This window comes from Muntiacus reevesi, chromosome 6 (assembly GCF_963930625.1).
Source record: "Muntiacus reevesi chromosome 6, mMunRee1.1, whole genome shotgun sequence".
Lineage (NCBI taxonomy): Eukaryota > Metazoa > Chordata > Mammalia > Artiodactyla > Cervidae > Muntiacus > Muntiacus reevesi.
In genome coordinates, this window is record NC_089254.1 from 67,608,665 (window position 1) to 67,625,134 (window position 16,470).

Genomic DNA, 16,470 nt, shown 5'->3' on the forward strand with positions numbered 1-16,470 from the left:
TCTTTACCAGCGCGCCACCTGGGAAAGAAAGTGTAACTGCTCAGTCGGGTCGGACTCTTTGCAACCTCATGGACTGTAGCCGCCAGGTTTCTTGTCCATGGAATTCTCTAGGCAAGAATACTGGAGTGGATCTCCTTTCTCCAGGGGATCTTCCCAACCCAGGGGTCAAACCCGGGTTTCCCACACCGCAGGTAGATTCTTTACCATCTGAGCCACTAACGTCCCTAGCGCTACCTGGGAAGCCCAAGACCTAGCCTGAGGATAAGAACACAGTAAAGAAAACAGTGACAATCAAGTATACTGTAAGCTGTGGGAAGAAAGTGCCTTAACAGAAGGCAATACCTGGTCAGACTTGCAAAAAAAAAGAAATAATAAATTGACACAGGTCTTTAAAATTGCCCAGGGGAAAACTGCTTATTCTCATATTCCAGGGCTACTCAATCTTGGCTCTACTGGCATTTTGGGCTCTGTTATGGGGGGCTGTCCTATGAATTGTTCAGTAGCATCCTTGCTCTACCCACTAGACGCTAATAAGCATCCCCCATCCGAACTGTGACAACCCAAAATCTTCAGATGTTACCGAGTATCCGGCAGGAGGCAAAAACTGTCCCCTTAAAGCATCAATGGTATATTTTAAACAATGTGAATCAAACTAATAAAGTTTGATACTTCTACCATCAAAATCACCTCACTTTTCTTGATCACCCAGTAAATGTCTCATACTAATTTGGCTTTCATAGCTCAGTTGCTAAAGAATCCACCTGCAATGCAAGAGACCGCAGTTTGATTTCTGGGTCGGGAAGATCCTCTGGAGAAGGGAAAGGCTACCCACTCCAGAACTCTGACCTGAAGAATTCCATGGACTGTATAGTCCATGAGGTCACAGAGTCAGACACAACTGAGCAACTTTCACTTTCAGAGAAAGTATGATCATGGCATGATTGTAAGAGGTATTTGCCATACAGTTTTTTTCTTCTTTTTTTAGTGAATTAAAAAAAAAGTCAGAGAGGAAGACCCATGACCATACTTTATATATGCTCTCTGACAATGCAAGTCAAATCTATTTTGACTTCTCATACTTCTCATATTTCCCCACAACTTCCAACACTGAAGTATTTTTCAGGCACTTGAGCACTTTTAAAATTTAATATTCCTGGTTTAATATTTTTTCATCTTCCTCAGTACTACCAGTGTCTTGATTTTCTAAGTTTCCCCTTTTCTTAATTTTTAGTTCCTCTGTCCCTCTTTTTCCATGATGGCACCTCAATTATCATTACAGTAAATACCTTCCCTTTGAAAGTTAACAATATACCATGAGAGTCAAAATAAAATCTGACTTATTAATATCCAGGTAAGTGGTCTCAAAAGAACTTTTTTATCCTTTGATAATGAGAAGGGTCAAATATAGTTGAGAACAGTCTACTGAAATCTAAAGAATTAACAACTTATTTAAAAATAAGAAACTAAATGAACCTTTTAAAACAAGAACAGGGCTTATCTTGGGAAAAGATCCCCAAACTCTGAAAAATCCAGGGACTGTCCTTTGCCTAGAAATTCCTTGAAAACTTCAAAATACCTCTGTATTCCATTTAACTGGCCACAGTGAATTCACAATTTTACTATTAATATATTCATCTTTTACTCCCCATTTTCTCTGCCACCTCTGTCCTCCAAGCTCTCGCTGCTTCACCTTTAAATTACCACTGCAAGGCTTCTCCTGTTCTTTTCTTCATTGTAATCCACTCAGTTGTAAGATTATCACACAGCTCATGTTAAATTATCATTTTAATGACAAGACTGCATTAGAAAAATAGGGCTTTCTGCCATCTGGAAATGCTTACATTTCTTTTAAAAATCAAGCTTTTCATCGATTCAACTGAATTCCTCTATTCTCTAATACAAAGCCTCTGTCCTAACCACAGTGATCTTTTTACTTCCTTTACTTACAACCACACATCTCATTCCCACCTAAATTCCTTCATTCACGTTACCTCACCCAAAAGTATTCTTTTTTTCTTAGCTATTCAATACCTCACCAACTGATGACCCACTTCTTGCTTTTTTATAATCGAAGTTCTAGAACTAAATGCATTTTAGGACTTTTCTCAAAATTAATCCAATCAAGTGAGTAGCAAGTCCCTTTCTACAGGTAAGAATTTTTCTTAATCTATCTCAGAATTTATAGTCTGCCGCACACGATAAACCACTACTTATGTACCAACTTCTGAAGTTTGCTAATTTGTTCAATAATAAATACTAAGCATTGCCTGAGCTCATGGGCCAATGCTTGGCTGAGGGGATACAAAGACCGTTTCTTCCCTCGAAAAACTTCTTTACTATGTGAAATTCCAGTATATACACATATTCATGGATTTCCTTCTGGTAAACATTTCTAGAGTGTAACCAATTCTAAGTTGCTGTTTCTGGAGATATTTTGGGAAAGAGGGAACTGCAGGTTTAGAAGATAAAAGAGAAGAGAAATAAAGAGATGACAGAGCAGGAGTAGAAGATATTTGCAGGGCCCTGCTAACAGAAATGGAGACAAAATACATCTCCAGCCTTCGATCTAGAATCACAGTGTGTTGGGAAGGACAAGAACAAAGATGAGAAAGGAAGGACCATCAGCCACATCAGTGTTTCACTATGTCACATTCTGATGTGAACTGGAATGAAGTTACCAGAGCTGGAAAGGAGCTATAAATACCCACTTGGCTATAGCAAGCAAGTCAAATAAAAGTTACTAAAAGCTTATTTTTTAATCTCAAATATCCAAGTTATGCTATCTCTAAAACAAGTGAGTAACCTTTAAGTAAAAATGAGAAAGGCTCTGAATAAGAAACCCTAAAAATTGCTTCTTATGAATTATGAAGCATTTCCTGCTCCCCACCAACCCCAAGACTGGAAATCCTGAAACATTTCTTTGAAGAAAGTAGGGGGGACCTAATACCTGATATTAACCTTTAAGTAAAAATGAGAAAGGCTCTGAATAAGATACCCTAAAAATTGCTTCTTATGAATTATGATGCATTTCCTGCTCCCCACCAACCCCAAGACTGGAAATCCTGAAACATTTCTTTGAAGAAAGTAGGGGGGACCTAATACCTGATATGAACCCAAGACTGGAAATCCTGAAACATTTCTTTGAAGAAAATACCTGATATGAACCATACCTGATATGAACCATAAAATGCTGATTATTTGATATAGCTAATGCTCTAACTGGGAAGACATTAAAAACTTATAAGATTTCTTAAGGGTTCACTCACAGTCTCTGACTCCTTGGCCTGACATCCCCTGTAACACTTTAAATTCCTTCAGGGAAAATATCTCTGCCTTGGGGTTTTCAAGAACCCAATGCTAAGGATGGTGAGGGCATACTGTGATTGATGGTTTTGCCCATTTGCCTCATACAGTGTTCCAATCTTCTTAAAAAAATGTGGTTTAATTTTTTTCATTTAGCCCCAATTACAAATGACAATTAGCAGTTTAAAACAGAAAATACCTGAGTCAACTTATATAAAATCATGCATGACTATCATTTAATTTCTAAAATAAGCAACTTAAATGAATTAAATTTCTTTTAACTCAGCTACCCGTTACTCAGTATACTACCCAAGTATACCAAAATCTCAGGTAGAAGGATATTTAACAGATGAATAAAAAGGCAAATAACTTTACATAAAAGGAAACTTCCCTTAAACATTTCATTATATGTAGACAGACATACAAATTCTAGGTAAAATAAAAAGACAAATCCACTTAAGACAGTGCACTCATCCCAAAGACTAAAAAATTCCTATTATATGGTAAGGAACCATTATGAACATATAACAAGTATGGTTATTTTCTTCATTCCCAACTAAATGCTACATTTTCAAACACTACTTACTTCTTTAGATTTTAGGGGCAAAGCAGAAAGAAAATTCAGGATTGTGTGAATTTTATAAAAATTTTAGATCATGCTGGAAGGAATCTTTGAGGTCACAGAGTCATCTTTCCACCTAATATTTAACTTGCCTTTGTAAACACACTGAAATGTCATATAAAAATAAGACTTAGTAACTTTAGTTAATAGCACATAACTTATTGGACTACTGTAAAAGCGAAATTCTTCTAAAAAATATTTACTAAGTGAGACATAGTTCTTACGCTGGAAAGAAAAATGTGAAAAAATGAGTCAAAGGCAACTGAAAATATGTTTATTCAACAAATACCCACTGAACATATAACACAGTACCAAACAGTAAGAGAAGGAAAGGATACTGACATTTACTGACTGCCCCAGACTCTGTGCTAGACCCTTTATTATCCAATTAAAATCTTACACCAACCCTACAATGTAAATATTATAACCCCCATTTTATTTTTATTTTTCCCAATTATTTTTATTAGTTGGAGGATAATTACTTTACAATATTGTAGTGGTTTTGCCATACATTGACATGAATCAGCCATGGATTTACATGTGTTCCCCATCCCGATCCCCCCTCCCATCTCCCTCCCCATCCCATCCCTCTGGGTCATCCCAGTGCACCAGCCCTGAGCACTTGTCTCATGCATCCAACCTGGACTGGCGATCTGTTTCACACTTGATAATATACATTACAACCCCTATTTTAGAGACAAGGTATCAATATATCGAGTTCAACAGCAATACCAGGATCTGCCAGCAAGCTTATTATTTGTACCACACAGAGCTCTGTGTCCTGGACAAAGTAAAAGGATGGAAGGTACAAAAACTGGAATTACAATCCACATCCCTAACTCACTTGCTGAGTGAGAAAATAATAAAATACCCAGTTTCAAGAAATTGTGCTATTTAACTACATAAGAAACTGAAAATATTTTGCTAGTAAGCAAAACACCAAATAATATTTGTTGCAGTTAATGAAAAGCAAATCAAGCATTAATATGAATAGCAATAAAGTATTTATGCAATACCATATAATTTATAAACACTATTATTACAGTATTAAAACAAAATTTTCTAAAACTTCCAAAAATCTGAAAGTAACTATGAAATTAGCTCTATGTCACATGAGAAACTATTTAAGTGAGCTACGAATGGAAGAAGTCTTTGCAATATATTAGAGCAATTCTTTTCTGTAGAAAACAAAGATTTCTTTATACACACACACACTATATATATACTATGTTTGATACAAGACCACCAGAGTCATATTGTTCTTTATATGAAAGCCAAACTGAATGCTTTGGAGAGATCTAAAGAAAGCAAGTGACAAAACAAGAATACAAAAACAATCCAAATTGCTCTATAATTAAGTGTAAGTCAACTATAAACAATCGAGCAGTCACAAAACACTGTCAGGATCCTACACTCAGATTCCTCCACGAACTTTTAAGTTCTTGCTTCAAAGCTAGAGCAAGTTTCTCTAAGAATATTGACCCAGAGCTCCACTCAAAAGATACATACTCAAAGAAAATGTTAGTATGTGCATGTGTATTTATACTTTGAAAGTGAAAATGTTATTTAAGGTATATGTGAGTCATTTATTGACTCTTCACTTAACCAAAAACTACCACCAGACATAATCAAATCATATCAGAGGGCTTTACTCATGTGCTAGCTAATATAAGATTTTTTTTCAGGAATGATATGCAGGAAGCTATTTGTAATAGTTACGTATAGGACAAGGTTTTTCAGCCCCAGCACTATGACATGGGCTGGATAACTCTGTGCATTGTTTGCAGCATCATCGCTGGCCTCTGCCTGACAGATGCCAACAGCGACACCCTCCCAGTTACGACAGCCAGATGTCCCTGAGGGAGTGATGAGAGGGCAGCAAAACTGTCTCTGGATAAGAAACGCTTATACAGAGAGGAATGAGGATGGGGGAAAAGACATTTACCAGTCCTCCTCCTCTGAATTATCGAAGTGGTAGGTTGAATAATGGTCCCCTAAAAAACATTCATGTCCTAATCTTTGGAACCGGTGAATGTTACATTATTTGGAAAAGGAGTCTTTGCAGATGTGATTAAGGATCCTGTGACAGGGAGATTATTCTGGAGCAAAGGGGAGCTAAAATGCCATCATACGTGTCTTTATAAGAGAAAGGCAATGCGAGGTTTCTCTCTTTTTTTCTCACACATAGGAAAAGGTGAGAAGAAGAAAGCTGAGGGAGATTTGAAATTCTGCCTTTGAAGACTGGAGTGATGCAACTACAAGTCAAGGAATTCTGGCAGGCACCAAACTGTGGGAGAAGCAAGGAACAGTCTCTTCTTGAGCCTTTGGAGGGAGCACCCTGATTTTGGCCCACTGATACTGACTTCAGACACCTGGCCTCCAAAGCTGTGAGAGAATAAACTTTTGTTTTCAAGCCATCAAGTTGGGGGCAATTTGCTACAGCAGCCACAGGAAACTAGCACAATCATATAAGGGTTTTAATTTGATTTTTAAAAAACTGCTGATGAGCAAAAGAGATAATGTGTGGAGAACACTCAGCAAAGTTCCTGAAACATAGTAAGCATTCAAAAATACTGTTGATGCCATTATCGATATTCAGCCAGCTATGTGTAAGCTTCAAGCTCTTGGAAGCAAAAGGAAAAACTAAGGACGTTTAAACAATAAAATGGGAATATATGCACAAGACTCAACAGTGAAAATACATGAATCAGCCCCTCTTAGGATGTGTATTTACCAGCACCTGTGTCAATGTTGTGCTATAATCTGTCCTGTACTAGAAAGATAAACTGTGGATGAGACCAGCCAATACAGCTTCTTGGGTGAGGCAAGCTTCAACACTTTTGAGCAGAAGAAACAAGGAGGCAAAGAAGGGGAGACAATGAAGTGGGCAGAGCAATGGAAATCAGTCAGATGTTTACAGAGCTACCAATGTGGCCAAAGTAGAGACCAAGGTAAGACAGACTTTCTGAGACTGTATGTGTGTTACATCGCTCAGTCATGTCTGACTCCTTGTGACCCCATGGACTGGAGCATCTGTCCCTGGAATTCTCCAGGCAAGAATACTGGTGTGGGTTGCCATTCCCTTCTCCAGGAGATCTTGCCAACCTGAGGATCGAATCTGGATCTTCCAAATTACAGGCAGATTCTCTTCCATCTGAGCCATTAGGGAAGCCCTTCTGAGGTTAGTTACCTAAACTAAAGGACCCTAAAAGCTATGTTGATTGATTTGGTTGTTGAAGAGAGTATTTTATAAAGTGAATTATTTTATAAATATTGACTCTTGGGGATTTTGAAAATATAAACATGCTCTGGCCCCACACCAGACATACTAAACTAGAATCCTTTGGTTAGACATAACTCTAAAGGATTCTGACAAGCCACATAGGCAGAGAATCCCTGTATCAGAGTCAATTCATGGCAGAAGACCTACAGAATTAAAGTGTCATAAAGTATATAACGTATTCTCAAAGTATGCATTCAACTACATTGACAGCATTTTTCTTGGTTAAAATTCCTCCTAAGATGTAGCCCCTCCAGGTTCCACAAGACGTTCTGTAAATCCTTCACGCTTTCCTTTCCTAAGCATATGGCCCCTGACCTGCTCAGTCACCTTCCTCACAGTTTCTCATGAAATTCTCTAGAAAAGTTCCAGGCATTTCAGTTGCCCACCCTCCTCTTTCCACATTTCTCCAACACAATAAAGATCTAAAAATATTTTGCAGAGCAAGGGAACCATGTAAAAGTAAAGTTCCATTAATATACTACATAAATAAACAATTTATAAAAGTGTTCTATGGCCATTTATTGTAATAAAATCCTAAGTACATATATTAAGTGAAATTCTAAATCATTTTTTACAAATTATTTCCAAAAACATAAAATTATGAAGTAGTTATAAAAAGCTCTTAAGCTAAGCACTATTTAGTTCAATCTTTCCTTGAGAATTACTAAGTAGCTAAGGAAGTACAAGTCTCTGAAAAGATACAAAGTTAATGGAAACCTCACTGATTTAGAAACAAACTTCACCAGTACTAGGGAGGATGAAGAGGTGATCTGAGAAGGGCAATTAATTATGATCCTAAAAGCAATCTCCTGTGTGTGTCTTGTAGGGGAGAGGGGCAGACATTTTGCTGGCTTTAGGCTAGCCTGGGCTTATTTCATGATTAAAGAAAAAAAATAAAGCAATACAAGTTAGTGTTCAGATAAGTTCTTTCCTCTTCCATAACACCTGCAGCAATTTATGTATCAGTTCAGTTCAGTTGCTCAGTCATGTCCGACTCTTTGTGACCCCATGGACTGCAGCACACCAGGCCTCCCTGTCCATCACCAACTCCTGGAGTTTACCCAAACTCATGTCCATTTAGCTGGTGATGCCATCCAACCATCTCATCTTCTGTCATCCCCTTCTCTCTCCTTCAATCTTTCCCAGCATCAAGGTCTTTTCAAATGAGTCAGTTCTTCACATCAGGTGGCCAAAGTATTGGAGTTTCAGCTTCAGCATCAGTCCTTCCAATGAATATCCAGGACTGATTTCTTTTAGGATGGACTGGTTGATCTCCTTGCTGTCCAAGGAACTCTTAAGAGTCTTCTCCAACACCACAATTCAAAAGCATCAATTCTTTGGTGCTCAGCTTTCTTTATGGTCCATCTCACACATCCATACATGACTACTGGAAAAACCATAGCTTTGACTAGATGGAACTTTGTTGGCAAAGTAATGTCTCTGCTTTTTAATATGCTGTCTAGGTTGGGCACAGCTTTTCTCCCAAGGAGCAAGCATCTTTTAATTTCATGGCTGCAGTCACCATCTGCAGTGATTTTGGAGCCCCCCCAAAATAAAGTCTCTCACTGTTTCCACATCTATTTGCCATGAAGTGATGGGACCAGATGCCATGATCTTAGTTTTCTTAATGCTGAGTTTTAAGACAGCTTTTTCACTCTCCTCTTTCACTTTCATCAAGAGGCTCTTTAGGTCTTCTTTGCTTCCTGCCGTAAGTGTGGTGTCATCTGCATATCTGAGGTATTGATATTTCTCCCAGCAATCTTGATTCCAGCTTGTGTTTCATCCAGTCCAGTATGTCTCAGGTATTTTATGCACATTCTCAGGTATTTCTATTTATCTTAGTACTTTTCAGACATTTCAATCACATCAAATACTACTGATTTATATTTCTACCAGCAGTGCATGAGAATATGTTGTTTCTATCCTCTTCAAAACCTAGTATCAGAAAACCAACATGCACCTATGTATAACACGTCTAATAACTTAAATGGGAAAGAACTTGAAAAAGGATACATGTATAACTGAATCACTCTGCCATATACCTGAAATATAACACTGTTAATCAACTATACTCCAATATAAAATGAAAATTTTAACATATTAAACTTTTTTATCTAATAGGCAAAAATATTATCTCATAGCTTTAATTTTTTATATTTTCACTGTACATGAGGTTGAATATCTTGATATATACACAAAAGAACCAGTTGAAGTTCCTTTCTCTGAATTATCTATTCATGATCTTTGCTTACTTTATGGTTGGTCATTTTCTTACCAATTTGCATGTGCTTTTTACATATTAAGGAAGTTAGTTTTCATTTATAATACAAGTTACAAATGTTTTTCTCAGTTCCTACATTATCATCATGCCACTTTATTGTTTCTTTCCTTTATGTATGCATTTTATTATCCTCAACCAAATGGTAAGTTCCTTCCATGAAAGGACATTTCTTTGGTATAAACCCATGACAGTACTTTCCAGATCTTCCAACTTCATACACCAGCAAAATTTAAAAGAAGGGAAGCCAGCCTTTTGTAAAGTGGTCAAGAGTGAAAATGAATTGTCATTGGGACACTTAGTTGGGTTAACTGCCCAATCCTAATTCAAATGATTACAGCAAGTACAACCAAATTCTAATAACTGGTATAGTTTGATGAACAGGGAAGGGATCAGTGCTCAGTTCAGTTGCTTAGTTGTGTCCAACACAGCAACCCCAAGGACTGCAGCACAGTAGACTTCCTTGTCCATCACCAGTTCCCAGAGCTTGCTCAAACTCATGTCCATCGAGTTGGTGATGCCATCCAACCATCTCATCCTCTGTTGTCTCCTTTTCCTCCTGCTTTCAATCTTTCCCAGCATCAGGGTCTTTTCAAATGAGTCAGTTCTTCACATCAGGTGGTCAAAGTATTGGAGTTTCAGCTTCAGCATCAGTCCTTCCAATGAATATTCAGGACTGATTTCCTTTAGGATGGACTGGTTGGATCTCCTTGCTGTCCAAGGGATTCTCAAGAGTCTTCTCCAACACCACAATTCAAAAGCTTCAATTCTTCGGCACTCAGCTTTCTTTATAGTGCAAATCTCACATTCATACATGACTACTGGAAAACACAGTTTTGACTAGATAGACCTCTGTTGGCAAAGCAATGTCTCTGCTTTTTAATATGCTGTCTAGGTTGGGCATAACTTTTCTTCCAAGGAGCAAGCGTCTTTTAATTTCATGGCTGCAGTCACCATCTGCAGTGATTTTGGAGCCCCTTCAAAAAATTAAGTTTCTCACTGTTTCCCCTTCTATTTGGGTGCTAGAGAAATCAATTTCCTGCTGGGCCCAGAAACAGGGCAATCTTAGGAGCTGCTGCGGGCCATATCTTCTATTAAGAGGACCAGGAAGTGGTCCTCCACAGCATTAGAAGACATGAAACAAATGCACAGGGAAGAATAAACAGAAGAGATGAAGTGTGTTCCGCTGGCACTGGAGTTCCAGAGTCCCAACCCTGGGATTCCTTTAGATACTCCTGCATCGATCTTTACAGTAAATCTCACTTTTTGTTCATACCAATCCCAGTTAGAATGGATTTCTATAACTTACAGCCGAAAGTGGCCTACTTGCTACAACTATCTTACTACAGCTATCATTGACTCATATCAGTTCATAAAGGAACACTTTAACACCAAAGCCTCAGGAGGGCTAGAACCTCAGATTTTTAAAAAGGGATATTTATATTTAATGACAGCTGCGTGCCAGGAACTAGTCTAAGTTCTTGGAATATACTGTTAAGACAAAAGAGATAAAAATCACTGTTCCAATGGGGCTTGCATTCTAATGAGAGTATACAGATAACAAAATAATATAAAAATACAAAGTCAGATATGAGAAACAACCTGCAAAAAAAAAAAATAATAATAATGGAAGGGGAAATGAGGATGGTGCCATTCTGACAGGGTGGTTCCACAGTAATGCTTATCTGAGAAAGTAACTGAACTGAAATAGAAGTTACTTGAACTGAAACCTGAAATGATGAAAAGGAGCCATTGTGTCATATTTTAAGGCAATTCCAGGCGAAGAGAACAGACCTAAGTCAGGAACAAGCTAAGGTATTTCTGAGGGGAGAAAAGAAGGGCCATGTAGATGGAATACGGGCTTCCCAAGCAGAGCAGTGGTAAAGAATCCATCTGCCAGGGCAGGAGACAAAAGAGACTCGGGTTCGATCCCTCAATCAGGAAGATCCTCTGGAGAAAAGAAATGACAATCTCCTCTAGTATTCTTGCTGGAAAATGCCATGGACAGAGGAGCCTAGTGGACTACAGTCTGTGCCATCACAACGAGTCAGATGTGACAGAGCACATACGCCTTGGGTAGATGGAAAACAGTCAACAAGGGAGAATGCCAGAGGGAGTGGTGAACGAGCGACTCATCTAAGAGGACAAGCTGCAAGTCAGTAAAGTAAGTAGGAATCAGACCATTATGGGAACTAGTAGGCAGAGGAAAGGATTTGAAAATAACCCGAGCTTTATGAAAAACTCACTACATTGTCCTTCTCATTTTGCTTTGCAGACCATTAGAAATTACTCCCCAAGAATTAAACACAATGTTGAGGTTGGCCAGAAATCTGCATTTCCTCAGCAGAAAATATCTCTTATTGTAGTTACGAAATTTTTTAAGGAAAAAAAATGTGAAGCCATCATAAAAATGAAGAAACTAGGAAAGGTGATAGAAACTACTTCAAATTCTATCCTACTCATTATACAGTGAATAAATCTACTATGATCAAGATTTTAAGAAGAATTTAAGTTCTTTTTAAGCTACTATAAAAATAATGTCCTTTGTTGAGTTATTAGTGAATTGGACACTAACAAAGTTAAATACTGTCAAAGAGAAGACTGCAAACTAGAGTTTTTCCTGACTTTATTGTACCTCTTGAGAATAGCTTCAGCTTAATGGTCAACAAAGTTGTGAGTTTTGGTCTTATCTCTATTACTGTGATAAAGGAGAAACTTCCCCTATGTGGTGAAATTAGGCACAAAGGATGCTTCAATATCTCTCCCTCTGAAAGCTTTTTAAAACAAGAAACCAACCAGTTTAAAGAGGTCTGGACATTGTACACCTCAGAGAAGAGCAGTATTCTCTCCAGATTTTTCCAGACAACTAATTCCTATGTACACAAAGCAAGTAATTAAGCCTGCACTGCTTCTAAGATTAATATCAGTAAAGTCAGATCTTTGAAAGTTCTAATGTATTCATGAATCTCTTCTTTCACTGTGTTAGATGTTTAGCTAGCCCACGTAACAGTAGACCCAAAAGTAAACTGTTAAAAACACAATCTATAAAGAGAGGTACTTTTTGAGTGTGGTGTGAGTTAAAGAAATAAAAGTCATTTAGACACCTTGATCAGAACTCGATTCTAAGTGCATCTTCCTCAACACATTTCCAGTAGTTGGGCAAAGTGCCCAGGAATGATTAGCAGCAGTGTAGAGAGAGGGATACCATCAACCTAAATTGTGAAGTCTCCCCCCAGTGGTCACATACAAATAACTGGAAGAGTGAGAAAATCATTGCAGCTTCTCTAAGACTGACCAAAAACAATCTATGCACAATCTGGGACCTACAGAGAAGAAATCAAATCTTTAATTCAATGCTAGCACCAAATCCGTAGAGAGACCTTATATGCTTTTCTGCTCTATGTTATTCATAAATGTGAACACTATTTTTGGAAGGAAAGAACCTATAGGTTCTTTTTTCTCAGTACATTCTTTTTTTAGGAATAATTTAATGATATCCTCAAATAGTCAAGTATTTTATCTAATGGGCAGGTGTTCATCCCTCCTGAAATAAATATCAGGACATCCATTGCAAGTCAACCACATCTACCTGAAGTGAAGTTCTGATACAAATTTGGTCACTTACCAAATGAATCATCTTGTAAAGAAAATTATCACTAGTGCTAAAAACCTAAGTCTAACTTGCAAGATACTCTTTTTATAAAGCCACCTAACTAGGTAATTTATAATACAGGAAGTGACACAAAAAGTACAAATGGGTTCTCTGCCCCTTTTAATATTTATTTTCTTAGTGTTTTTATATTTAGGTTGCCTTTGACTGCCCCTAACCCTATATTATTTGTAACTCTCAGCAAAAATATGCTGCTATTACTCACTTTTAACAAAATTTGGATGTCAAAAATGTGAAGGGTATGTAATTAATATCTCGGCTGTCTTCTGCTAATCATCCATTATTAAATGGTAAACTCTATAAAGGGGTAGTAGATACTCAAACAACTTCAATTTTCAAAACAGAGCACAGATAACACACATGGAGCCTTTCAATTATGATTTTCTTGGTTATCTCAAACTTAAAAAGAATGGGGGAAGAAGCTAAAGTAGCAGGCTGTGTAGTCTTCTGGAACAATTTCAGCCTGAAATGGGACTCAAGAAAAATGCAAACTGCTCCCACGAATGTTTAAGACAAATATGATTCGTCAAGAAAAATCCAACAGTTGGCCTAGAGAACAACAGAAAATGATTCTGTCTTATACAGAGCTACCAGACTTGCGTAAGCCCCCAAATTTTCCAGCGTTCCAGTTTCTTTCCAGTAAAGAAAGAAAAAAATTCATTTTGAAAATCCAAGCGGAAAAGGAACTGAGCAGCATCAGTTAGAAAAGGACAAACACATCCCAGAATTTTTTTTCATATTTAGTGTGCAATCTCTACAGGACAAAAACAGAGCCATTATAAATGTTACCACTTGTATATTATGTAACCCTAGTCTAAACTAAAAGAAGCATAGACCTTAAAAAGTAACACACTGTGCCAACGTATACTTAAAATATGAATTTACATATATGATAGATTTCAGATACAGATGACCTCAAAATGACACAACCCAAAAAAGTTCTTTGTTTACTGTAATCAGGCCTCAGAAGACTTGACTATAATCAGGCCTGATCCAATACTACCGTGAGGTCCGTCGTTTCACCAACGTACCGCAACTATCTCCGCAGTGGTACCAGCGTGTTACCTCACCTAAAACAGTGGACAAACAGAAGTTTCCGAACGACCATTCGAAAGATTTCACGGGAAGAAATGGCTGCTAAATCATACGCCAACTGAAGAGCATTTTAACGCACCTCAAATGTTCCGAGCCATATAACAAGACGACCAATTGAGAAAGCATCAAGTAAAATTTCAACCATCCCCAAAGGCATGGAAGAGAAGTAAAACGTGGCTGGCCTGACCTTAACCGGCTGTTTTAAGTAATGCGGTGAATTTTCTGAGCTTCCCCATCAGCCTTCAATTACCTTTCTCTCCTACCCCCGACCCCTCTTTACGTGTCCCAGCTGATGGAAGTTGAATGGATGGAATCTCCAGCTGTAACCTCAGGAGCTGGGGAAATTGAGACGAAACTCCCAAGAAAGTGTTAAAAAGTCCTTCTGCAAAAAACACCCATCAACCAATCTACATCCTGTCATCACACCGACCATCGGCTCCCTCCTGGCGCCCTCCACCTCGCCCCCAAAAGCATCGCTCGCCCCCCCCCCCCCCAAAAAAAAACCCAGCACCTTTTTGGTTCCAGACCAACGTACTCAGAATCGGAGAGCACCGCCTCAGCCGCAAACGCCTCCGGAGCAGCGTGTGCGCGGCCGACAGCCACTCTGGCCAAACAACTGGAGTCTCGTGGCGGCAGTACTTGCCCAACGCCTCCTCCCCCAAGAAGTCGGAGCTCATGAGGCAGCGAGAGGCCGGCGGAGCCGCCCCCGCCGGGGACCGGCCCCGAAGGTGTCTGTCACGGCCACAACCGCCCCCGGCACGGTTCTCCATTCAAGTCTTAACGTCACTCCCGCCGCAGAGGGTACCGGCGGCCGGAGGGAGTCCCGCGCCCCCAGCCCCAGCCCTGCCTCCGCCCGGGCCGCGCCGCCGAGCGCGTGGGGAGAGCCGGGCGCGGCGGCATGGGCCAGACACGTTGCCGCGCTCGGCCCGCCCGCCCGCAGCCCAGGAGCCGGGGGCCCGGCAGAGCGCGCCCCTCCCGCGCCGGCCGAGCGGAGCAGCCCCCGTCGCCCGGCCAAGCCCAGGTGCCGAGGGGGCGGGGTGGGGTCCCCGCGTGGCGCGAAGCCACGAGCAACAGGGCGCCCCCACCCCGACCGGCCCGGCGCGCTGCGAGACCGTTACCCGAGCGACGTGGGGGCCCGGGCAACTCACCGACTCGCACCTCGGCTTCCTCCGCGCCGCCGTCGCTCCTCTCCACCCGCCGCCGCTGCTCTTTCTCAGCCGCAGGCGCCGCCGAGCAGCCCCATTTACAAACTCGGGGCTCGTAGTTGGGAACTGGAAATGCGGCTCTCACTGCCCTCCGCCTCCCTCTCCCTCCGCCCCCGCCCTCGCTCTCCACTCCGCCCGGCTCAGGTCGTCGCCGCCGCCACCACCACCACCTCAGCGCGCGCGGCTAGGCTCCCCTCGGCCGCCCTCCTCCTCCTCCTCCTCCTCCCGCCGCCGCCGCTGCCGCCGCCGGGGCGCGCTCCCTCCCGGCCTCGCGCGTGCGCCGGACGCCGGGGAGCGCGCGCTCGGGCTCGAGGAGGCGCCGCCGCCTCCGGGAAGCCGGGCCCCGCCTCTCCGGCCGAGGCTCAGCGACCAGGTGGAGCCCCCTCCGAGCGCCCGCAGACTGCGCCCGGGCCCGATGCGCCGCCCGCGCTCCGCGGCCTCTCCGTGGCGTCCCCGGTCCTGGCCCCGAGCCGCGCCTGCGAGACGATCACCAGACCCAATCCGCACCGGCCCTTCCAGGCCGAAATTGCCGCTGTCATTCAGCATTTACAGACAAGCAAGATACTCCCCTGGGCGTGAAAGAGGCTCCCCCGGCCCTTTCCAAGAGTTTACATTCAAAGAACCCATCAGCCGTGGGGCACAAAGGATAAATAGACCTCGAAGAAAAGCCTCCGGATAGTGTACCTCCTCCCCGTTCACACACACGCCCCTGGTTCTGATGTGTATTTGGCAGGTTTTACAGCGCTGACGAGATCCTTCATGTTCTCCCAGCCCAACCAGGGTGATTCAAACCCGAGGAAACGGACGGACACGAGCTCTTTTCCTAGCACCGAGGTTCCCGTGAAATTCCCGGTCGACTCCGCAGGACACTCCCAGGACACCAGTTGTTCGGATCCTCCCAAACACCTGGTCTTCCCAGGCCTCGCAAGTGGGAGCTGCAGCATTCTTTCCACCTCGACTCTGCAGAGAGCGTGATGAACTGGGATAAGTGTCCGGGTGTGCTGATGACACATT

At 41.3% G+C, this 16,470-nt stretch overlaps 1 protein-coding gene across 7 annotated transcripts in view; it reads right to left on the reverse strand.

Annotated features, from left to right (window-relative positions):
* Positions 1-15,583, reverse strand: part of PALS2 (protein associated with LIN7 2, MAGUK p55 family member) — a 121,149-nt gene extending 105,566 nt beyond the window's left edge. For 2 of the 7 annotated variants that reach the window (XM_065939001.1, XM_065939003.1), the window contains exon 1: positions 15,410-15,583. The gene's annotated coding sequence lies outside the window, so the exon portion shown is untranslated. Of the gene's footprint in view, positions 1-14,786; positions 14,898-15,399 lie in introns of those variants that run through there. The other 5 variants (XM_065938999.1, XM_065939000.1, XM_065939005.1 and 2 more) reach the window with 4 other exon arrangements.
* Between the last annotated feature and the right edge of the window lie 887 nt (positions 15,584-16,470).